This window comes from Lepidochelys olivacea (assembly GCF_965140295.1).
Source record: "Lepidochelys olivacea isolate rLepOli2 genome assembly, chromosome: 2".
Taxonomy (NCBI): domain Eukaryota; kingdom Metazoa; phylum Chordata; order Testudines; family Cheloniidae; genus Lepidochelys; species Lepidochelys olivacea.
In genome coordinates this window covers 19,744,529-19,770,231 of record NC_140412.1, presented here as the reverse complement: position 1 = coordinate 19,770,231, position 25,703 = coordinate 19,744,529, and the positions used below count along the sequence as shown (strand labels likewise).

Here is a 25,703-nt window from a genome sequence, read left to right as displayed (position 1 = left end):
TCTTGATGATGCTAAAATAAACAACGTGACCGATTTGCTTCTGAGACACACAGACATCAGTCAGACTTGCATCAAGGCTTTCTATTTACACCACCCTATTGCCCTGTAGAAACTGGTACAGACTCTTGGTCCATTCATTGCTCTTGTCTCAGGGACAAATACTGCTGCCCGTGCAAGGGGCATAGAAGGCACCAGAAGCAGCTGGAACCTGTGTGGTTTTGCTTTTTGTGTTGGCGAGTGTGAATGGTCAGAATGGTTTGTTCCAGGCATCCATATCCTCCTCCATATGCTGCAGAGCACAGCTCACTGGGGGCCCACTGCGCCTTGGCCTGGATGGTAATTTGGTGGAGTGGCTATGTCACTGGCCTCATGGCTGTGAAAGTCCCATCCAGTATTCTCTGTTTGGGGTTCAGTAGTCATGGAGTGACTGCAGTGCTGCTTTGTGACCCGTAGGGCAGGATTTCATGCCTGGCTGCTGATTTCCTTGGGCTGTGCACTGATTTAAGCGGTTAAAGGTATTGCCAGGAGGTGGAAGCTCTTCTTGAGAATGTCTGTGAGAACCCCTTCCTCCGGATCATTCACAGAGGTTTCCAAACAGCTGGCTGGCACTGGCTCTTCGGATGAAATCCTGGGCACAGTGAAGTCAATGGTAAAACTCTCAGCAGGGTCAGAATTGCATCCTTTGTTTCCAATGAAGAGAAACAGAAGGGAAGGGGGCAAAGAGGTGACTCGCAAAAGTGTAAAATGTGTCTCAAGCTGAAGAGAGCTACAAACCTAAGGTTACTTTCCTATGCTGGCTAAGGTTGCAGTTGTCCCTGGGATGCTGTGGCACTGTGAGTGGGTGAAGAGGTGTCCATAAGGCAGGGGTAGTCAATATTTTTTTTTTTTTTTTGGTCAAGGTATAGTCAAGGACCAGACTCTGGAGGAAATAATTAAAAAGAAGAGTAATGATGATCATAAGTAAATAAAAATATTTGGGGGTCTGTTCAAAAGCATCAGACTCCCCCGGCCATAAAGCAATCACTGTATTCGGGTGTTTTCTGCATAAAGAACATGTCAGAGAACATCCCCACCATAGAGACTGGGTGAGCCCGTAGATCTGAAATTGCTTTTAGTAACTGAAGTGAATGGGCCGAGGTTATTTTCCTGAGTGCATTACTGATTAAGTGGGATATGCTTTAAAACCTTTGTTTTCCTCAACTTAAAAGGCCACTGCTTATCTTTTCAGCTTGATCCTGGTCTGTTTCCCTGAATCAACTTTTCAGCCACGATGCACAGCCTTGCAGAAGCAAAGTGGAAGGCATGCATTGCTATCCACAGTTTTATGTAGGATCCACAAGGATCTCTGTGCATCAGAAATGCACGTCCTTGATCCTTTCCCAGTGTCTGGGCTTGGCAGCCGTATTTACACTAGAACATTTTGGGATTGCATTGCATTGCCTAGTGTGCTTGTGAAATAGGCCTTGCTTTGGTGCAGTGGAGAGGGGAGACTGTCAGGTTGCAACTCTTTATCAGCCAGCCATCCCCAGCACAAGTTCAAGCTGCAGGGGGCACTGGTGTTCGGTCTTGCACGGGTGATCTGAGGTACTTGATGGTTTTTAAGCTTAACCTTTGCCTGCATATACCAATTATTTATCATAGAATCATAGAATCGTAGAATATCAGGGTTGGAAGGGACCCCAGAAGGTCATCTAGTCCAACCCCCTGCTCAAAGCAGGACCAATTCCCAGTTAAATCATCCCAGCCAGGGCTTTGTCAAGCCTGACCTTAACCTCTAAGGAAGGAGATTCTACCACCTCCCTAGGTAACGCATTCCAGTGTTTCACCACCCTCTTAGTGAAAGTTTTTCCTAATATCCAATCTAAACCTCCCCCACTGCAACTTGAGACCATTACTCCTCGTTCTGTCATCTGCTACCATTGAGAACAGTCTAGAGCCATCCTCTTTGGAACCCCCTTTCAGGTAGTTGAAAGCAGCTATCAAATCCCCTCTCATTCTTCTCTTCTGCAGGCTAAACAATCCCAGCTCCCTCAGCCTCTCCTCATAACTCATGTGTTCCAGTCCCCTAATCATTTTTGTTGCCCTTCGCTGGACTCTCTCCAATTTATCCACATCCTTCTTGAAGTGTGGGGCCCAAAACTGGACATAGTACTCCAGATGAGGCCTCACCAATGTCGAATAGAGGGGAACGATCACGTCCCTCGATCTGCTCGCTATGCCCCTACTTATACATCCCAAAATGCCATTGGCCTTCTTGGCAACAAGGGCACACTGCTGACTCATATCCAGCTTCTCGTCCACTGTCACCCCTAGGTCCTTTTCCGCAGAATTGCTGCCTAGCCATTCGGTCCCTAGTCTGTAGCTGTGCATTGGGTTCTTCCGTCCTAAGTGCAGGACCCTGCACTTATCCTTATTGAACCTCATCAGATTCCTTTTGGCCCAATCCTCCAATTTGTCTAGGTCCTTCTGTATCCTATCCCTCCCCTCCAGCGTATCTACCACTCCTCCCAGTTTAGTATCATCCGCAAATTTGCTGACAGTGCAATCCACACCATCCTCCAGATCATTTATGAAGATATTGAATAAAACCGGCCCCAGGACCGACCCTTGGGGTACTCCACTTGATACCGGCTGCCAACTAGACATGGAGTCATTGATCACTACCCGTTGAGCCCGACAATCTAGCCAGCTTTCTACCCACCTTATAGTGCATTCATCCAGCCCATACTTCCTTAACTTGCTGACAAGAATACTGTGGGAGACCGTGTCAAAAGCTTTGCTAAAGTCAAGAAACAATACATCCACTGCTTTCCCTTCATCCACAGAACCAGTAATCTCATCATAAAAGGTGATTAGATTAGTCAGGCATGACCTTCCCTTGGTGAATCCATGCTGGCTGTTCCTGATCACTTTCCTCTCATGCAAGTGCTTCAGGATTGATTCTTTGAGGACCTGCTCCATGATTTTTCCGGGGACTGAGGTGAGGCTGACTGGCCTGTAGTTCCCAGGATCCTCCTTCTTCCCTTTTTTAAAGATTGGCACTACATTAGCCTTTTAGTTAGTTTCAAGTGTCCATCATTGCTCTGTGCATTTTGCTAACTCAGACCTGTGTAGGTATAATGGGTCTTGCTTTAGCACAACAGGCTAGACTAGATGACTTCTTGAAGTCGGATCCAGTCCTACATTTCTGTGATTCTATGGCTCCCTGCCCCAAAGAGTGTACAGGCTAGTTCAGACACACACACAGTGCATAGTAGCTCTGTCAGAATTGGAAGTGGTGCAAGAAACTAGCAATCAGGAAGCCTGCTCAGTATCACTTCAGGATGGTGCTCTCTAATTACCTAGCATGATATTTGTGTGTGTATGTATGGGAGTCAGAATTCTCTTTTGAGGGTCATACAACATTTTGATCACATAAATCATTTTTTCCCCTCCCTCTGTTGTGTACACCCTTCCAAGGCATAGCAGCACTCCTGTCTTGGATAGCATACAAAGACAGATAATGTTTACTATAGAATACTTCCCTTTAGCTCCATCAATGCTACAGTTTTATCCCTTATTAGGAAACTCTTTTAAAACTGTTTCTGCTAACACAGCTATGCCAGCTGGTGCCGATGGGGCATAGCCTTATTAAAATTTACTTTAAAAAATGTCCAAGACTACGTTAGTGCTTAGAATTTTATACTGTTTAGCACTTACGTAGCGCTCCTTTTTGTTGTTGTTGTTTTTTTTTGTTTGAATCTCTTCAAGGTTAAAAGAGTACTAGTTGTAAATCATATTTTTAAATAACAGATTTCCCTTATTTGGGTTACTAATTTCACCTTTCCATATTAAAACAAAAATAAATTTAGAAATCTAACTTGCTCTGCTAATGCAGATTGTCGTCTCTTACGTTGCAGCGTGGGCAATAAAAATATACTAGTCAGTTTTGCTCTTTGGTTCTCTTGTACTAACACAACATTGGCCAATAATAGATGTGTGTTCTCTGTGTGGTGCATGAGGTGGGGAATGGGGGAAGAGCCCTTTCTGGAGTAAAAAAATCAAATGTTTTTCTGTTGCACTGATATTCTGTCAAACTGCTTCGGTTTTTGCAAAATGTAAATCTGAGGCCTCAATCTACCTGGCTGACCCTTTCAGACTTGCTTCTCTCTGCCCTTTCCTGGCCTCAATTCAGAGAACAGCAGCTGACACATTAGAACCTATAAATAGAGCGCATGATAACTGTGCAGAATACTACACTGTGGGTTTGTCCCATTATAGCCACCAAGCCAGTCAGTGGTATAGCTGCATGGGTGCAAACCCTTAGTGTTTGTAAAGCCACTTTCATCTGCAGTCTGTACTGGTGCAGTTTACTTTTTTTTCAGGCGGGCAGGGGTAAGATGCACTGATACAAATTGCAACTTTGTCTACCCTATGGGCTTTCACACTGGTATGTAGCCCCCGACTACTCAAATCCTCACTGTAGACATGGCCTGAGAAACCATGGACCAAACTGTCTGTTGGTGTAGCTGCTGAAACCAATGCATTTGGGACTCTAACTGTAAATATTTAACAGATGAAACTCCCTTTCTCTTCTGTCCTCTCACTGAATTCCTTAACTAATTGGTAGTGACTGTCTTAACTTTGGTCCATGCAGTCATTAATCACCTGGACTCCCCTAGCCACACAGAATTCTGTGGCACTCTTAACTTTCCATTATCTTGTTTCTTGTGTGACTCACTTATATGTTGCCCTTGAAAGTTAGGTTTAGGTTGAAGGTTAGTTGTTGATATTCTAAAGCTGATATCGTCTACAGAGTTGTTTAGTTTACCATCTACCGCACTTCCTCCTGTACTTTTACACGAGCTTCACTGGTTCTTGCCATATGCAAGTATTGGATGGCCTTCATCAGCAAGGGGGGAAATGGTCTTGTGGTTAAGGCACTGGACTAGCACGTGGGAAACTTCCTGACTTTGCTGTACACTTCCTGTTTGATCTTGGGCACGTCATTTAGGGATGTGTATGCTGCAGCTGGGAATGAGGCTCCCCGCCCCAGTAGACAGACTCCTCTAGCTCACCTTGAGCTAGTGTGCTAAAAATAGCAGCATGGGCATTGTGGCTCTGGTGGAAACTCAGGCTAGCCAACCAAGATTGGACCCAGGGGGGTCGGGTGGGCTTGAGAGCCTGAGATGCCCCCTGATTCTCAGTGTCCAGACTCCTATTTCTAACATGCTAGTTCTAGCCAAGGTAGCGCAAGTCTCTCTACCCCGGCTGGGCGGCTCTCTCTAAACTGTAGACACACCCAGGCTCAGTGCAGTGAGGTGATGAGCATGACTGCTCCAGTTTAAAATTAAGAGTGTGACAGTCCCAGTGGCTTCAATCCAAGTGTTCATTTACTTAAACATGCTCTTAAGTGCTTTGCTGGAGCAGGGTCAGAGTGCTCAGGATTGGGTAGGATGGAGTCCTTCATCTCTCTCTACCTCAGACGATGCTTCCTACATCCCACCCTTTGTCTGTTTTGTCTAGTTTGGGTTGTAAACTTTGGGACTATCACTGTGTGTGCATGTACAGCACCTAGCACAATGAAGCTCTGATCTCATTTGGGGCCCCTGGGTGCTACTTAATACAGATAATTGTAGAGGAAGAAGAAAAATAATCCAGGCTGGTCCAAGTTGGGGTGTGTGTGTGTGTGTGTGTTTTCTTTTGCTGGGAGTTAAGGGATGAAAATGAGCAAAAGAAAATTAATCTTGACAGTGAGAACTTTTAGGTTAGTCTCCCAAAAGAAATGGTGCAAGCTGTTTCTTGAGAAATCTAAAATTGGACTTGAAGAACCACTGAAAAACTACTGCAAGGCAAAATGTAAGTCTCTTCACCTCTAATTTCTATGGTGACAGAGATTAGTATTTTTCCTGGGTCCACACGTTTTGCAGGAACTTAGATGGATAGCGAAAACTCTCAGCTAAAGGCTTTTAGACAGTAATTATCTTTTTTTTGGTAGAAGTTTAATTCTCCAGGCCTTTTCAGCATTGTATAGCTGTCACGGTCGATGAAGTTTGCTGTGTGTGTATGAAAAGGAATTTCATAGGATTCAAGACCATTCTGAAGCTCATTGAAGTGAATGACTCTCACTGACTTCCCTGGGCTTTGGATCAGGCTCTCTATTGGGAGGAAAAAAGTGTGTGCGTGTTTTTTTTTTTTTTTTTTTTTTTTTTAAAACTCGAGTTAGCTAACTCAAGGTAAAATCCTAGAGATGCCAAGGCAGTTTGTAGTCTTCACGTGAGTTAGCTGGTCCAGTTAGATTATGGTGGAGCCATTTAACTCGACCTGAAGCTCATGTGAAGACTACAAACTGCCTTGTCTGCACTGTACAGTGTTGTTGTAGCCATGTTTGTCCCAGGACATTAGACAGATATCAGAGATATTACCTCACCCATCTTGTCTTCACTAACCTTTTATCTTCTGTAAATTAACTCAAGTTAAGAATACACCTTTTTTTTCCCCTCTCATTGAGGATGTAGCATAAGCAGTGTTGTTTTGTGGTTTAATACAATCGAGAGCTTCTCTGTTCGGGACAGTGCTTATACCTCATCAGAGTCAATGGGATTTAAGCATGTGCATAATTTTAAGCATGCACTTTCCTGAATCCAAGCCTTAAAGAGAAGGCCTTGGAAGGATTATGTCATGGGTTTGCTTTTTGTACTTTCATTGACACTATTAACAAAACAAATGATTATCACTTTTTATTTGGCCCTGTGCTATTGAGGCGGTTTGTCTGAGCTTTCATTGCTCATTTGCTTGGACGTGGAAAAAGGGAGCCACCTTCCCACGCTGTTGAAGGAAGAAAAATAATCCTTGTCTTGTCAGCTGATCTTTGCTGCCTTTAATAAAGAGGAATAAAAAAGCACCCCGGTACAAAGAGTTGTCTGGGGTTTTCTTTCACACCTTGCTCTGCAGTAGCTCTCCGTTTTCAGCATCTGGATATTCACCTGTGTAACAGTTTTGGTGTCTAAAATCTTTTATCCACCATAAGGCTATGTCTACGCTAGAGACCTTATAGCAGCACTGCTGTACGAATGCAGCTGTGCTGTTGTAAGATCTCCCGTGTAGCCGCTGTATGCTGAGGGGAGAGAGCTCTCCTGCCGGCATAATTAAATCACTTCCAGCGAGTGGTGGTCTAAACCGGCTCTTCTGTCGGTGCAACTTATGTTGGGCAAAGGTGTGTTTTTTTTCACTAAGTTTTACTGACAAAAGTGCTAGTGTAGACATAGCTTTACTCTCTGTCAAATTGCTGAGGTTTGACAGGAATAGAAGAAGCCCAGAGTGTGAGACCCGTGCCCGCACTGAATAGTACCTTTATTCAATGACTAGGCCCATGCAATAAGGTGTTACGTCATAGAAGCAAAGGTATGGGATTCTGGCCTGAAATACGCTTTTGTTAGCCGAGGATTGGGAGGAGAAAGAGGGGCATAACCCAGATATAGTTGATGTGGGTAAGCTATGTTTCAGTGAATTTATTTTCCTAACTGTTCCTCTTCTCTGCAGTTCCTTTGCCAAAACTTTCCTGCCATGTACTGGTGTGTAATCTGTGTGTAGACTTTTTCTCCTGAAGTGTGAAGGCATGTAAGCTCAGTTAACTATCTACTTTCAAGCATCTATATCCTCTCCGTTCCTTGTTGCTCTGATGCCTTTCCCAGGGCAGGCAAACTTTCCCTTTTCTTTTTAAATGGAAGGAGGAAAAACAAAAAACAGGGCTTTTTAAAGGATCTGACAAGTAGATGGGAAGTTGTTTCAGCCCATATCACCTGCGTCTGGTAAAGCATCTTGAACTGTTAGCTCTTCAGAGCAAATTGTGGTGATCTTGTTAAGCTTTGTGAATCCAATAATTCTTTCTTGGCATACAAGTGTTTAGATTATACAGTATTTATAAAAGGCTCTTAGTAACATGCAAAGGTCAGTTGAAAGATACAAACTGGTGTGGGTATAAGTTTTATTTGGAATGTGTAGTAAATCCAGTGTGGACGGAATGATTGCTTTTCCCTCTCCCGTCTGTGTATCCCATGTAACAGTCTGTTTCTTTCTTTCTTTCTCTCAAGGTCCCAGGCCCGATCTCTTGACCAGTTTGGAATAAGCAATGGACCAGCGCAGCAACTTGTTCCCTCCAAAACATTCAAGGATTTCCAGGACCACAGGATTTACAGAACCACTGAAATCTCTGGAGAATGTCAGCTGTGGATGAACCTGATGGGGAAAAATAAATGTAGCCATTCTGCCGGCCCCTGCCATCCCTGGTTTTTCTTTTGTTACTGAAGGTGAATTGGGAAGGAAACTCCTCTGTTCTCTGAGGATATGTCATCGATGGTTTGCCATCTTTACTGGAATTGCTTCAGTTACTAGTTTCACAAAGAGGAGAAACAATGCCTGTTCCATCAGTGGAGATGTTTATTTTTCACAGCAGTTCAAGTGCAGCATCTCTGTGTTTAGCAGGTATGTGTGTGGTTTCCTAATTCATACGCCAGTTAGCTTTCCTGATGTTTGAGGAGTAAATCATTTGCCTTTTCTCCCACCCCTTAAAGATGAAAGACCGTTTCTAGTTGCTTGACACCATATTTGAAGATTGGATTACCTTTTTAAAGGAGGTAGCAAATATCCTGAAACAGATGTGTGAGCTTGTCTTTTTTGCTTCTGATAACACATGTATTGGCATTAATAATCTTGCACTCTTGGAAGGTGTCTTGTATCCTGAAGGGTTCCAAAATGTTTTGCAAGAAATTTCCATTATCCATCGCTGAAGTGCAGACACCTCGGAGGTGGAACGTGGCAGCACGCTGCAGCACTAAGAGCAGGTTACTGCCAAGTGTCCTTTTTCTCGTAATTGTCAGCCCATTCCTAAATTGCCAAAGGCCACCTCGCTTGGCTTAATGGGAACAGTTTGTAAATGCTTGCAAGCTCATCTGACAGCTGGTGCTTATGGCAGAGCCTTTAGGAATCCATGGAATTTTAGCATCCCCAATGTTGTTAACATCCCCATCCCCCCCAGCCACACACCCCTCAAATTCTGCAGAAAACATTTCCCACTGTTCTCCTTGCAAGAATATCCTTTTCACTGTAACTGATGTGAGGCTGGTTAATGTGCATACAGACAAACTGAAGCAGTAGCTCTGAGGAGTGCAACCTGCTCCCATTCATCTTCATGGAATGATAACCTTAAAGCTTGATGCCATTTTTGTTAGGAAGGTTGCAACAAATCCAGTGTCTTACCCTGCTCCCCACCCAGGCTCTAATTGCTGAGTTCCAGAAACCGTCTGTAGTCACAGTTGTAAGTCAGGAAATGGGTGAATCTCGAAAGGTTTAAAGGGAAGTCATGGAAATGTTAAATCCAGTGTGTATATATACATTGTAGACAATGTGTATATATAAATGGATGCGTGTGTGTATATACACAAAATATTTTATAGAAGGTGTGTGATGTACTGTTAAGTGTGTTTGTGCATGCGTGCACTTGTATATAGAGTTCAGAAGTTTAATTAAACACTGAGAAGTTTGGATGCTTATCCTGATCCTTGAGTCTGAGAAAGGGCTGATGCAACTCCCATCCACCACTAATTAATTCCTCCTTGTGAATCCAAGTCATCCTATTATTCAGTACATTATAACATGGAATAGACGCACACACTGTCTGAATCTGTGTATTAAATTTGTTCATTTCATTTCAAAGGAGATGATTTGAGTATTTAATCCAATCTGTCTTCTCTTCATTTAAACACATTTTAACAGAAGAATAGCATCTTATCTATAAAACTAGAACACTACTTATCTATAAAAAGGGGCTAATTTTAAATTTTTAAATGACAATTATTCCCATTAAAATACAGAAGTAGATAAATCAATAGTTCTACTGATAAAATTACTGATTTTCCATTTTTATAGATAACTGCATTGAACTTTGATACTTTTATTTTAAATGTCAGTTTTTTTAAACACTGGATTATGCTGTTGATCCCTGCAAGTGCTGTTTTTCTATGAATATCAGTGTTTTGATAATTGCCACTAGAATTTATTTTTTAAATCTATCTATTCAGCATATTTTAATGAATAGGAATATTTTGGTAAGAATCTGAAAACACACACACACACAAGCATTTGATTAATCTGGCCTCGGACTCCTTTGATTTAATAACAAGAGGCATTAAAAGAATGACACTGAAAAGGTGTAGTTAGAAATTTATTCTGCATTCCCACAGGCATTTTGTGAAGCATTAAAGAAGTCTAAGGTTTCATCTTCTTGCTTGGTAAGCACAATTACATCAGATTAAAAGCAGGGAGTGGCAGGGAACTGTGTGTTTGTTCGTGTATGAACCTATCAGTCAACTAATTCCTGAATTTAAATGTGTTCTGTAGCTCAAACCAGAAAAAGGCGAACAAGGATCTGGAATAGAAGAGATTTTATTAATTAAAAGGAAATAAAACCAAGTGCTTGGTACCAGCTGAGTGCTTTGTGTAATAAATGCAGCAATAGATAGCAGTTGGGTTTTTCTCTGCTTATATCACAAATGGCCATGTTGTAGGTCATTTTTGTAGATTTAGTGAAGGTCAGGAGCCCATATCAAGGAGAGAGATTGTGCATAAGGTTGATGTTATAGTCGCAGGTTCCTCTGAAAAGGAACATCTGTCACATAGCAGAGAAGACAGGTTAGCTGTGCAACAAAGACTTATTGAGATCCAAAAGGAGATAATGCCAAGGACTGGCAGAGTGCGTAGGATGCATTGGTAGTCATCAGAAGATTTGATGTCACCAGGAAAAGGTCATTCCTGGAGCAGAAACTGTACACAGTGCTTTCTTACCCTTAGCGCTCCTCTAAGGGGCAGTGAAGTGGCAGCTGAAAGGATGATTGGCTGATTAGACCTCTCTACACCTGCCCACTTAGCATTTGGCTCAAGCCTGATGAAGTGGGTTACTGTTTGTTCTCACCTGGTACCATGCTGTCTAACTCAGATAACTAACATAGATGCGATGCCACCTCTGTGTATTTTAAGGCAGCATTGCTGATTAAAAGAAGACTGGGACTCAGGAGATCTAGGTTCTGTTGCTGAATCTGCTACTGACTCATTGTGTGACACTGGTCAAGTCACTTAATCTTCCTCGACCTTACATGTCTCCATTTGCAGAATGAGGGTGATGTTTTATGATTAATGTATATAAGCCCCTTCCCCCCCCCTTCCGCTTTTTTATTCTTCTGCAGCACCAGAGATGGGTGAAACCAATTAGAAACTGCCCAGATTCTCCTACTTTCACCATGCAGAACTCTGACTTTTACTTAGGTTTGACTTGAAACTATAATTTGGCTCAAAGTTTGTAAACTTGTTCAGTGGAGCTGGGGACATGTTCTTGGCCCTGATCTACTTTATGCCACTTAGGCTGTGGTGCAAAGGGAGGAGAGATTGTCTGCTTCCCAACCCTTTGGTAGGGATTCTTCATCATGAGGGAGCCTTCAGCGGGTATAGCGCTGGCATAGCCAGAGCCTGCACTACCCTCCTGAACCTGCTGATTCGGGGGGCGGGGTTCAGGAATAGGGAGGAGAAGTGGCCAGAATGTGCTGAGCGCCTGTTATGCTCCGTAAGCTGGTGAACTGAATCCCTTGGGAACCACGTTAGAGCATCTGTCACTTTTATGTCAAAGCCAGAGGCTGGCTCCTCAGTGACCCCCTCCTTTTCATGCTCTTCTCTGGTTCCTGCTGCCAAGTGCTGAATTAGTACCCAAATCCAAGTGGGTTCTGTTGTGAATATTTTGCTCTGGCCTGGGTGCCAGCACCTCATGAGCTTCTGCCCCGTTTCAAAGGCCGAGAGTGCAAATTCGTCCGAAGTATTGGTGTTCGGTGGTTCTCTCGCATGAAAAGAGAACACAACCTTCCCTCGAGTAACAGTGTTTCACAAACAGAATTCATAAAAGCCTGAGAAGTTGCTATGAATGAAAGTGGACACTGGTGGCGTGAGCTTTTTTCCCCACCTAAATGGTTTAAACACTTTATTATTAATATCTGAAATCTTTCCTTTTTTGCCGTGAGGTATTTGATAGAGAGATTCCAAAACAATTCTGTACTCCTCATTGTACAGCATCAGAGGTGAGAAAAAGTCCTTTAATAATATACAGCAGTGGAATTGGACAGGCTATTTTCACGGCTTTCTCTCGATTTGTAAGGAGGAGCTGTTCTGATGGAGGAATAAGATTGCCTACAGTGCAACCAAGGAAGGACCTAATTAGAGCCCTGGTTACTCACCTCTGGAAAGCTTAGGTTACAAGTGGAAATATAACTTCATTGGGCTCATCCTCACCCCTACTGTATAACATCATAAAAGACACCCCTGTGATTGAATGCTTTGGGAAATGTATTGAGCGTCTTCTCTTGTTTAGAGAGTCAAACTCGGTTTAATTATTGGTTGCATACATATGTGTCTGTCTGTCTTTGATGTACTATGGGGCTGTTGGTGATGGCTCCATAGTTAAAGTGTTGAGTTTTGCACTTAATGGGCCTGATTCTCAGTTACTCTGTTTCTGCAGTTGGGGCCACTTTTGTACTGCTCTTGTTCCGAGGCTGAGCAGGGATTGCCTGTCCGCTGGTGTAGGTTAGACCACGCTCAGTCCTCAGGAAGAGGAGATGGATGTGGCTTTTATTAAACTGACAAAATCATCCAAAGCACAGGACCTGGTGGTGATGGGGGACCTCAGCTACCCAGACATCTGTTGGGAAATAACACAGTGGGGCACAGATTATCCAACAAGTTCTTGGAATGTATTGGAGACAATTTTTTATTTCAGAAGGTGGAGAAAGCCACTAGGGTGGGGGCTGTTCTAGATTTGATTTTGACAAATTGGGAAGAACTGGTTGAGAATTGGAAAGTGGAAGGCAGCTTAGGTGAAAGTGATCATGAAATGGAAAGAGTTCATGATTCTAAGGAAAGGTAGGAGGGAAAACACCCAGCACATTGAAGATAATGGATTTCAAGAAGGCAGACTTTAGCAAACTCAGGGAGCTTGCATGGGAAGCAAGTCTAAGGGGAAAACAGTTCAAGAGAGTTGGCCGTTTTTCAAAGAGACATTATTAAGGGCAAAAGAACAAACTGTCCCTCTGTGTAGGAAAGATGGGAAGTATAACAAGAGACCACTCTAGCTTAAGCAGGAGATCTTCAATTATGTGAAACTTAAAGAAGAGTCCCACAAAAAAGTGGAAACCTACATCCAATTACAAAGGATGGCAGAAGTACTAAATGGCGTTTTTGTCTTTTTTTCACCAAAAAGGTTAGTAGTGATTGGACATCTAACAGTAAATGCCAGTGAAAATAAGGCAGGATCAGAGGCTAATATAGGGAAAGAACAAGTTAAAAATTATTTACACAAGTTACCAGGGCCTGATGAAATACATCCTAGAATACTCAAGGAGCTGACTCAGGAAATGTCTAAGCCATTAGTGATCATCTTAGAAAACTCATGGAAGATGGGTGAGATTCCAGAGGACTGGGAAAGGAGAAATATAGTGCTCATCTACAAAAAGGGAAATAAGGACAATCCGGAGAATTACAGAATAGTCAGTAGAACTTCAGTACCTGGAAAGATAATAGGGCAAAGTTAAGCAATCAGTTTGCAAACACCTAGAAGATAACGTGATAAATGACAGTCAGCACGGATTTGTCAAGAATAAATTGTGTCAAACAAACCAAATAGCTTTCTTTGACAGGGTAACAGGCCTTGTGGATGGGGGGAAGTGGTATATCTTGACATTAGTAAGGCTTTTGATATTGTCTCTCATGACCTTCTCATAAACAAACTAGGGAAATACAACCTAGGTGGAGCTACTTTAAGGTGGATGCATAACTGGTTGGAAAACCATTCCCAGAGAGTAGTCATCGGTTGTTCACAGTCAAGCTGGAAGGGCATGTTGAGTGGGGTCCCACAGGGATCAATATTGGGTCTGGTTCTGTTCAACATCTTCAGTGCTTTAGATAATGGCATAGAGCAGGAATGGCCAAACTTATTGACCCTCCGAGACGCATACGACAATCTTCAAAAGTTTGAGAGCTGGGGTGTGCCTGCCGGGGTTTGTGTCTTCAGCACTGCTCCCACTGAAGCCCAAGCAGGCACCTCTCATGGGGTGAAGCCCCAAGATCCTCCTCCCTGCTGGGCAGAAACCCCTAGCTTCTCCTCCCTTCTCCCCCCTCCCTGCAGGGCAGAAGACCTGAGCTCCCCTAACAGTCTGGTAGGCGAAGAATGGCGGGTGGGAGTGGGGGGAATGCGGGGGTTCTAAGAACTGCGATTTAACTGTAAAAGAGCTGTGGCCTGCTGGCATAGAGGGTACACTTATAAAGTTTGAGGACAATACCAAGGTGGGAGAGGTTGCAAGTGCTTTGTAGGATAGAATGAAAATTCTAGATGATCTGGACAAACTGGAGAAATGGTCTGAAGTAAATGGGATGAAGTTCAATGAGGACAAATGCAAAGTACTCCACTTAGGAAAGAACAGACAGTTGCAGACATGCAAAATGGGAAATGACTGCCTAGGAAGGAATACCGCAGAAAGGGATCTGAGGGTCTTAGTGGATCACAAACTAAATATGAGTCAACAGTGTAACATTGCTGCAAAAAATGTGAACATCATTTTGGGATGTATTAGCAAAACATGAGAAGTAATTCTTCTGCTCTACTCCAATCTGTTTAGGCCTCAACTGGAGTATTGTGTCCAGTTCTGGGTGCCACATTTCATGAAAGATGTGGACAAATTGGAGACAGTCCAGAGAAGAGCAACAAAAATGATTAAATGTCTAGAAAACATGACCTATGAGGGAAGATTGAAAAAAGTGGGTTTGTTTAGTCTGGAAAAGAAGACTGAGGGGGGACATAACAGTTTTCAAGTACATAAAAGGAGGAGGGAGAAAAATTGTTCTTGTTAACCTGTGAGGATAGGACAAGAAGCAATGGGCTTAAATTGCAGCAAGGGAGGTTTAGGTTGGACATTAGGAAAAACTTCCTAAGTGTCAGGGTGGTTAAGCACTGGAACAAATTGCTCAGAGAGATTGTGGAATCTCCATCACTAGAGATTTTTAAGAGCAGATTAGACTATGTCAAGGATGGTCTAGGTAATATAGTCCTGCCACGAGTGCAGGAGACTGGACTAGAGGACCTCTCATATGATTCCCATAGGCTCTGGGAAGCAGAGAATAGCTGCAGCACAGTGTTGTCTGGCCACGCCTCTGGTCTGATCCCAATGCCAGGGGTTGGGAACTGGGTGACCTCGACCTCTTTTACCAGCTGTACACTGGCCTTTGCTACCCTGTGCGCCGAGTCAGTGCTGTCCCTTTAAGGCTCCTTTATGCTCTGAGAGCAGCATAAAGGGGCCTTAGCGCTTCTGAGAATCAAGCGTGCTGTGTGTGTACGCACGCACGTGTGTGTGCCTGTAAAATGAGCTAGTCAACATTCGAGCCTAACCCCCACCAAAAATAAAATTTAAATATTTAACGAAAACTTGTTTTGTCTTAAAAAAACAAACAAACAAAAACCCAAAATTCAGAAAACTTGGATCAGCTGTAATGAGTATGTGCTTTTAATAGAGATTGAGCAGTGCAGTGATACTCAGACCTCAGTGATCAACATTACCCAAAAGAGCTGTGGTGGTGTGAATTTGTTGTTTCCGTTACTATAGTGCTGTATATTCAATCACATAGCGTTTTAATATCATGTGCTGCAAAGAGCCGCAGGAAACACATTGAGGAGCTGCTTGCAGCTTGTGAGCCTCAGTCTGAGTATGGCTGTCCTAGTATGCGAGTAATTACTATCACCTTGGTCAGTCCTGGGGATTGAACGGGGGACCACCAAATATGACAACACGAGTAAGCTTGAGCAAAAAGACAAATTAAGCCTTGTCTATATTTAAAATAGTATATAGCTGTAATAGCAAACTTCCCTAGTGTAGACAGAATTTATACCGGAAAAACGTCCTTTTTGCTGGTATAGCTTGTGTCTGTTCCTTGAACAAAATATGCTACATGAAACTTTGTCAATGCAACTGTGTCTACACTAGGATTTTTGCCAGCATAGCTGTGTCAGTAAAAAACAAAACACAACAAAAAAAACCCAACCAACAACAACAAAGAAAAGAACAACTCACCACCCTACCCTTTACCAACTTAACTGTACTGGCAAAACTTGTTTAGGTGTAGACCAAGCCTATGCCCAGGTGTGTGCTAAAAAGTTAGGTTGAATGAGTGGTGGTGATGCTCAGTGGCATGAAAAATCCACATCCCTGAGTGCCAGAGTGCTAAACTGACCTAACCTGGTGTAGACAGTGCTAGATCAATGGAAGAATTCTCCTCTCGAGCTAGCTATCGCCTCTAAGGGAGGTAGGTTAACTGCAGGGACAGGAGAACCCCTCCCATCATCGTAATGTCTACTCTGAAGCAGGACAGAAGTGCTGCAGCTGTGGTACTGCAGGGTTTACAGTGAATACATAGCCTCTGTCTCCGAGCTGAGAGATGTAGAAGAGCCATATCCTCTGTAGATTTGGCACAGAGGGGGAAGCCTTGCAAACACTGAGCAGTGGGTTACATGTGTGCTTTCCCTGCTTTAAATCTTTCTGTATCAGTGCTCCGTACCTCCTATTGATTTGTTACAAGTTATTAATGCAAACAGGTTCAGCTCTTCTTCGAGTGATGGCTCATGTGTATTCCACAATAGGTGTGCATGCTCGCCACGTGCACCGGTGCCGGAAGTTTTTCTCCTAGCAGTACCCGTGGTGGGGGGCGTCCACCGTGGTGCCTGCCTGGTGTGGTATAAGGAGAGCAGCACGCTGCCCCGACCCTCAGGTCCTTCTTGCCGCCAGTGAAGGTGCGTCGGAACTGCGCTGCTCCAGCTTTGCTGTAGCTCGTCCCCAGAACTGTTTGTTTGTTCAGCGTTCGTACCTGTAGTTAGTTAGCTATTTAGTTAGTTTAGTGAGTCAGTGAGCCCGGGCCGGGGCATGCCCTGCGCCCCGTGGTTTGTCGTGCAGCTCTTGTAGGTGTTCTGTGCCAAGAAGTGACCCGCATGCAGACTGTTTGCGCTGCTTGGGAGAAACCCATATCAGCAAAAGGTGCAAGATTTGCAAGTTGTGTAAGCCTTGGACCAAAAGAGAAAGAGACATTAGGCTCCGGGCCATCCTGATGGAGTTGATAGTGACCCTACCCCGGCACACCGCTCCAAATTGGTACCCGGCACCGCAGCATTGGTATGCGGCGACCCTCTGGTGCCATCGGCACCACTTCCCGTCCACGGGCATGCCAAGAGGGCCAGAAAGACTCCCTCTTCGCAGTGGCACCGAGGGAAGTCTGGGACAAAGGCTAGGTCCATGTCGGGCAGTCCTCAATCCCCATCAAGCCCCAGGCCTCCGACTCAAATTGAGTGGAGTAGTCTGTCCCCTTTAGAACTGGCCTTTCCGGATGCTGTCCATGCCTGAAGCCCTCCAGGCGGCCTGGATGTCCATGTCGGTGCCCTGGGATCTCCGCAGTTGCCTCCTGCCCGGTACCGGTCTCGGTCGAGGGAATGTTCCTGACGCTGATCACCGCCCAGTGATCGCTCCGGGCAGAGTCCAGGTGGATTGCCCTTGATACCGACCACTGTCTGTCTGGGTTCCGTCCAGCTGGGACTCATAGCACTGCTTGTCCTCAAGGAGCGAATATCAGCGGGACTATGGCGGACGTCGCCATCGATCCTCGTCTCGGAGAGGGTACTGCAGTCGATCATGCCACGGTCATCGACGCCATTCCCACTTGGACTCCAGCTCAAAGTCTCTGCCAAGACATCGCAGCCCCGGGTGTCGATCACTGGCGTTTTGCTGTCGCGGGTAGACCCGTCGAGGCTGTTCGCGGAGCAGCTGTTACCGTTGGTACCGGTGCTCCACATCCAGATCGTGGTTCCATGGCCATTGTAGATCCCGGCACTGCCACTCCTCCCTGTCCAGAGACAGCAGCAGATCTTACGCCAGCCCGGTCTCCATTCGTAGCCGTCCTTTGATGGGCCAGGCCAGCCAACCCGAACAGCTGGCCCCACTGGTGCCACAGCAGGTGTAGTGGTACCGAGCGTCGTGGCAGGCCCGATGGTACCAGTGGGCACTGTGGCCTCTGGAGCACCGTGGGAGCTTGCTCGGTGGCCGGAGCTTTGGAGGCACCGTTGGCCCCCCTCTCCAGACACCTGAGAAGGAGGTGGTGGGATGTGTGTCCTCGGCACCGTGCCTGGAGTCCGAGCAGGTGGTGGACCCTCCGATGCCAGCAGACACCCGGAGTACCGCACCAGCCTCTTCGCCCGCCTGGAGGAGGTGATTGTGGCCCCACCCCACTCTGTCCCACAGGAGGGCTTCGGGGACACCAAGAACTCTCAAAGAGGGTGGTAGCAAGCCTCCACCTCCAGCAGAGGAGATGGAGGAGCCCTCAGACTCCCTGTTTAATGTGTTGTCCCCATTGGCACCAGGTAGGGTGGCCTTTCCCCTCCATGAAGGGGTGGCTAAGATTTCAAATGCCCTGTGGCAAACACCGGCCTCGTTGGCCCCCATCTCTAAAAAGGTGGAATGCAAGTACTTTGTACCTGCTAAGGGGCATGAATACTTGTATACCCACCCAGTGGTCAACTCCCTGGTGGTCGAGTGGATCAACCACAGAGAACGGCACGGTCAGCTAGCCCCGACCCCAAAGAACAAAGACTCTCAGAGACAGGACTTTTTTTTTTGGAAGGAAAGTTTTATTTATCTTCGAGCTTCCAGTTACGAGTGGCAAACAATCAGGCTCTCTTGGGCCGGTACACATTCAATATGTGGGGCTCGCTGTCGAAGTTTGAGGACTCCCTCCAGGAGAGCGATAGGAAGGAGTTCAAGGTGCTAGTGGAGGAAGGGGCAGTGGCCGCTAGGGCATCCCTGCAGGCAGCCTGGGATGCTGCGGACACAGCCACACGATCAGTGGCCTCCGCGGCGTCCATGAGACGGGCGTCATGAATCCTGCTCTCTGGGCTGTCCAGCGAGGCGCAGTCTTCCATGCAGGATCTACTGTTTGCTGGAAAAGCTCTGTTTGCGGAGGAAACAGCTACAGGGTTGCATGGCATGAAAGACTCCTGCACGACTCTCCAGACCCTGGGTCTCTATGTCCCCGCTCCGGCAAAGCCTAAGTTGAAGCCACAGCAGACTCCCGCCGAGGCCTCCCATAAGAAGCAGTGGGACTGTGAGAGATGCCCTGAGAGGCAGTTTTGGCCTGCCCCCCAGCCTGGGTCCTCCAAGGGCAAGCAGGCGGGGAAAAGGTGTTTTTGACGGGAAGCTCGGGGGCACCCAACCAGTCTTCATCAGGGATCCACCCCTCAATAAAGCTTTCCTTCCTCAACCGGTTGTGCGCTTTCCTCCTGGAATGCGGCTAACTTTGGCCCGATGGGTCCTTAGCACCATCTCCCAGGGTTACAGCCTCCAGGTTACTTTCTCCTGGCCCAACCACCCCCTGCCCCCATCCCCCCTCGCATGAAGCTCTGCTCGAGCAGGAGGTAGGGCAGCTCCTAGGTCTAGGAGCGATAGAGGCGGTGCCCGAGGAGTTCATGGGCAAGGGGTATTACTCCCGTTATTTCCTTATCCCAAAGGCCAAAGGAGGGCTCAGGCCCATCCTGGACCTCCGAGGTCTGTACCAGTACATGGTGAAGCTTAAGTTCCACATGGTCTCTCTGGCCTCCATCATCCCCTCCCTGGATCCTAGGGACTGGTACGCTGCCCTCGATCTACAGGCTGCGTACTTCCACATCCCCATATTCGAGGGGCACAGGTGCTTCCTCCATTTCGTGATGGGACAGAATCACTACCAATTCACGGTCCTCCCGTTTGGTCTGTCCACTGCCCCCAAGGTGTTTACAAAATGCATGTTGGTGGTAGCAGCCTACCTCAGACAGCGAGGGGTCCAGATATTTCCCTATCTGGAAGATTGGCTTGTCAAGGGCACCTTCCAGTTGCCAGTAAGGGACCACGTGGTGCTCCTCCTGTCCACGTGCACTGCCTTGGGCCTGTTGTAAACAACACCAAGTCCACGTTAGTCCTGGTCCAATGCATAGAGTTTACTGGGGCGCTCCTGGACGCAGTGTCAGCCAGGGCCTCTCTCCCGCCAAACAGAAAGGTCTCATCGACTCAGTCACAAGGTTCCTGGTGACAACAGCCAGGGTTTGTCTACAACTCTTGGGTCACATGTCAGTGTGCACGTACGTGGTCTGTTACGCCAGACTCAGGATGAGGCCCCTCCAGCTCTGGTTGGCCTCGAAGTTCTCCCAGGCCACAGACAGGATGGACAAGGTCCTCACCGTGCTGGACTCTTTGATCACCTCCTACGGTGGTGGTCCGCCCCAAACAACATGCTTCAAGGGGTCCCGTTCAGGGACAGGGCCCTGTTGTTGGAGCTGGTGTCCAGTGTGTTGGACCTGGGTTGGGGGGCCCATGTGGGGAACTTTCAGACCCAAGGCCTGTGGTTGGCTCAAGACCTGACCTAACACATAAATGTCAAGGAGGTCAGGGCGCTGCGGTTGGCGTGTATGGCCTTCCGCTCACACCTGGAGGGCAAGGTAGTCGGGGTCCTCACGGACAACATGGCCTCAATGTTCTATACCAACAGGCAAGGTGGGGCCTGATCCTCTGCTGCGAAGCCCTCAGGCTGTGGGACTTCTGTATGGTCCATGACATCGACCTGAAGGCCTTCTACCTACTGGGCGCCCAGAACGAGAAAGCGGATTGCTTGAGCAGGGACTGTTCCTCGCAATGTGAGTGGTCCCTCCACCCGGAAGTGGCTCACGGGCTCTTCTGAAGGTGGAGAACTCTCTAGGTGGACCTGTTCATGACTTGGCAGAACCGGCGATGCCCCCGGTTCTGATCCAGGGGGGCCTGGGGAGGGGCACTATCTTCGATGCCTTTCTCCTGTTCTGGTCAGGCCGGCTTCTCTACGCCTTTCCCCCCTTTCCTCTAATCAGCCCGGTCCTGGAGAAAATAAAGACTGACAAGGCCCGGGTCCTCCTGATTGTCCCGGCGTGGCCCAGGCAGCATTGTTATGGGACCCTCACGGGCCTGGCGGTAGCTCCTCCGTGGCCGTTGCCACTCTGCCCGGACCTGCTCTCTCAGGACCAGGGCCACCACCTCCACCCCAACCTGGCGGCTCTTCACCTCGCGGCGTGGCTGTTCAGTGGTTGGGTGGAGAGGAAAAGGCATGCTCAGAGCAGGTTCAGCACGGCCTCCTCGAAAGTAGATGGCCCTCCACTCACTGCACTTATTTGGTAAAGTGGTCCCAGTTTTCTAGGTCGGCCGTGGACCAGGGTGTCTCCCCGCTGACCACCCCGATCCAGCTTATCCTTGATTACCTCCTCCACCTGAGGGCCCAGGACCTGGTGCCCTCGTCAGCCAAGGTGCACGTGGCAGTCATTTCGGCCTTCCATCTGCCTGTGCAAGGGCACATGGTATTTTCCCATGCTATGACTGGCCAGTTCCTTATGGATTTGGACCGTCTTTTTTTCTGTATTCTAGACCTCCGGTCCTGCAGTGGGACCTAAACCTGGTGTTGGGTCGTCTTGAGGCCCCTGTTTGAACCACTGGCCACGAGCTCCTGGTCTCACCTCTCATGGAAGGTGGCTTTCCTGGTTGCAATCACGTAGGCCAGGCGAGTCTCAGAGCCCAGGGCCCTGACCTCCGAGCCACCGTACATGGTCTTTCATAAAGACAAGGTCCAGATCCGCCCACACCCCACGTTCCTCCCGAATGTGGTCTCCGCCTACCACATGGGTCAGGGTATTTTTCTACCGAAGCCTCCATGCGCCCAGTGAGGAGTGCCGTCTCCACACGCTCAATGTGTGCAGGCTCTGGCTTTCTATCTCGAGTGGACCAGGCCGTTCAGAAAATCCTCACAACTGTTTGTCGCCTTGGCTGAGCGCACGAGGGGCCAGCCAATGTCCACTCAGTGGCTTTCCAACTGGATCACTTCATGCATCCGTTCCTGTTATGAGCTGGCGGGTGTCCCCCCGCCACCCACTGTGAGGGCACACTAGACTTGGGCGCAGGCCTCGTTGGCTGCCTTCGTGGCCCACGTCCCCATCCAGGACAGTTGTAGGGCTGCTACGTGGTCTTCGGTTCACACGTTCACCTCGCACTATGCGATCATCCCCCAAACCAGGGATGATGCTGGGTTTGGCAGGGCTGTCCTCCGTCCTGGGAACTTGTGAACTCCTACCCACCTTCAACAGCTGTAGCTTGGAATCGCCTATTGTGGAATACACATGAGCAATCACTCGAAGAGAAGACAGTTACCTTTTTCATAACAGGTGTTCTTCGGGATGTGTTGCTCGTGTCTATTCCACATCCCACCGTCCTTCCCCTCTGTCGGAGTTGTCTGGCAAGAGGGAACTGAGGGCTGGGGAGGAGGCGAATAGCTCCCCTTATACCGCGCCAGGTTGATGCCACTCCAGGGGTCGCGCGGGGTGCTTCCTCCCCCCCGCCCCCAGGTACTTCTAGGGGAAAAACTTCCGGCACACTCCTATTGTGGAATAGACATGAGCAACACATCTCAAAGAACACCAGTTAAGGAAAAGGTAACTGTGTTTTGGGCGGGGGGGGGGTCGTCCCCCTCCGTCCCCTTGTTTTCAAAAGCACATAATTGATTTTTGGGATTAGGGCAACAATGTAAAAAGCCGTGCATGTGCTTTGTCTATGTTACACACAATTACATTAAAGTGAAAAACAACGTTGGCACATTGCAGAAATGCTCCTGTGATGACTAACCACTTTAGCGAATCCTTTCGTACCCAGCACAGACAAACACCAAAATTGCAGGTTTGCTGAAGTTTTCAAATCTGTGTTCAGCTGGCAACAAATAAAGGGAATCGTGTCCTTTTTTTCCCTTTAAAGTATTTATTCATTTTGGTGGGGGGGAAACCAAAACCATAAAATAAATTTGACAATGGTAATTTTTATGGAGTCTTTTATATCTGGTTTTGTAAATTGGATCTACTGAAGCATGGCAGAAGAAGAGAATTTAATCTAGAGATACTTTCTCTTGCTAGACTGGGTTTCCCACTGAAAACTCCCCCAAAATACTCTGAAATCAGGTCTGAAAGTTGTCAAAAGCCAGATAGATCTTGAGCAACTCCATTTGTGGGTGTCCAACTCAGTGGGGCCTAATTTTCAGAGAGTGCCAAGAACCTGTCCTCTATAAATAAGGCTCTTGTAAGGAGTCTCAGGTTGGGTACCTAAAATCACTGCTTGCTTCTGGAAAAGTTAGGCCTAAATCTTTGATTTGTGTATTGAATATTTTGTGTTTTAAACCCCTTCTCACACCTCTTCCCCACCCCCTACCCCATCCCACCCCAGTTCCAGATATAGACAGTACGGATGACATTTAGTCATAAGCCTAGAAGTTATTTTACTGAAATCAGAATGAGTTCCACTGTCCTTTTCTGAACTGTTGTTTGTTTTCTCCTGTGTCCTAGTCTTTAGAGATGGGAGTGACAAATGAGGAATTAGTTTGTGTACACTTACTTCAGTTTGGAAGAGAGAGGTTCCTGTCTTCTCTTAATATTGATAGATGGCAGGAAGTCAGTCCCTGCAATCTGAAGTGAATTTGGCGCTGCTTTCTCTCATTATCACTTCCTTTTTGTGCATGATGGATACTTTCTCAGTACTTACCATTTTCAGAGATGGTTAAGAACCACAGACATGGGGTAATCTGGAAAACTTTGTTGGCTTGGTTCAGGTAGGAAATCTTCACTATCTAATAGCTCTGGTGCAGTCCTTTGCATTAAAACAACAAGAGCTCATACTTTTTCTGATCTGCCCCATGCAGTCCAGAATCCCACTTCTGAAGTGGCAGGTGCCTTTGGTCTTTGCAGCCGCTGCGCGCCCCCCCTCACCCCCCCCAAACAGTAGCTTAGAGACTCCCCATCACCTCCTTTGCTGTTGTCTCTGTGGAGGGGTGATGGTTTTCAAGCTTTACACTCTCTTCACATTACTCTCAAGGAAGCCCCAAAATACTCAAGACTGGAAGCTACTAGCTGGCCCTGTTTGATCTTTCCACAAACTGCTGAGACCATGAGAGACATTTCAGCCAGGATGGGAGGGATGTGGTGCATCTCAGGCAGAGACGACACTGAATTTTTCTGTCCCTAGAAATAGAGTTGTGTGGTTTGAGAGATGTCCCCAAACTGTTTTGTTCATCACGTTTCCTCCTGCACCACACACTTGCTAACATTACAGTTCCCAAATGCTACCAGTCATCACTACGCTTTGCCTGTTCTTTTGCCGCAGAATAGTACGTTGTTCTGTACTGGTGGATACGCAAGATCATATTTCTGATCTAGCAAGAGTGACTTATTTTTTAAAAAAAAAAGCGCCTTTAATAATGAGACTAGACTAGCATGTGCAGGATGGTTCACTGCTTATTGCTTCAAGATGTTCCTCTGTTGACTGCACCTTTGTAGCTACTTTCAAAGTACGTATTTTTTTTTTTTAAATATGTGGTATTTTCTTTTATGTACAGCTTCACCTGCTATAGTTTAGCTGTGCCTGTTCTAATGGGCACTCTGTTCTTTGGATTGTCTTTAAAATACCCACCACAATTTAGAATTAATAAGATACTCCAGACAAGATACATTATTGCAGAACCTAGCAACCCAAAATCATCTACTGAATTATTGAACTGCTATTTTAATTTAAAGGTCTCCATGGAGTTTGAGTTGTTTTGCTATTCTTGTGCTCATCTGCGGGAGCAGACTGATGTGGATTAATATATAGGAATTCGTAGTGAATTGACTCATGACACTAAAATGTAAAAACTCTGTAACTGGCTGACATCCCAAGACCTCAAGAGGCCTTCAGAGGCGTCTTTTTACAGAGGTGTGAGAATTGAAATATACTGAAACCTTCTCTGTGCGAACTGGATACTATATGAAGAGTTTGCGATCAGTCCTCCATACAGTTTAGTAGCTGACTTTAGATGGCAAATAAAAACAGTCACAGAGGAACACCTGTCACATGGTAACAATCGGTAACACTATTTTGGTGTAATTTACAAGCGGATATTCTTTCCTAACACTTTAGGAAGTGGCCTCCAGGCTGGGTTGACTTCAGGGCTAGAAGGAAGTGGCAGATTATCATTGCAAAAAAATTAAATGCAATAACCTTAATTGCAAGAATGTGGAATAAGAGAGAGAACCAGATTCACTTTGTGTATCGATTGAGTCTTCTAAAAAAACCCATTACCATAGGCACATAATTGGTTTAGAGGATGTTTGTATGACCATGGTCTCCACAAGGTCTGGAGAGAGGAGAAAAACCCACTATTGTTACTTCCCCTTCTCTCTTTCTTTGGTAACATGCAAATCACCAGGTAAAATATGGAGTCTGAGTCTCCATCAGAGAAAAGGGTACGTTGTTCATGGTACTTTACAGATATGTAATGAGAGAGTCTCAACCTTACAATCTAAATAGACAAGACAGAGAAAGGGAGTATTGTTATCCTCGTCTTACAAATTGGAAATTGAGTCACAGAGAGATCACAGCCCCAATTTTGCAAGTGTATCCAAGAGGACAGACTTCTGACTTCAGTGGCGCTCTATGAAGGATCGAGGTCTAAATAACTTGCCTGTGATTACACACTGAGGGCTTCTGTCAGAATTGAACCCAGATCTGTTGAGTCCTAGTCCATAACCATAAGCGCATCCT

General features: G+C 46.3%; 1 long non-coding RNA gene across 1 annotated transcript in view; it reads left to right on the top strand.

The window, feature by feature from the left end:
* LOC311517269 overlaps positions 1-25,703 on the top strand; it is a 236,300-nt gene that overhangs the window by 52,286 nt on the left and 158,311 nt on the right. The window contains exon 2 of the long non-coding RNA XR_014710650.1: positions 8,073-8,463. This is a non-coding gene — a long non-coding RNA (uncharacterized lncRNA). The remainder of the gene's footprint in view (positions 1-8,072; positions 8,464-25,703) is intronic.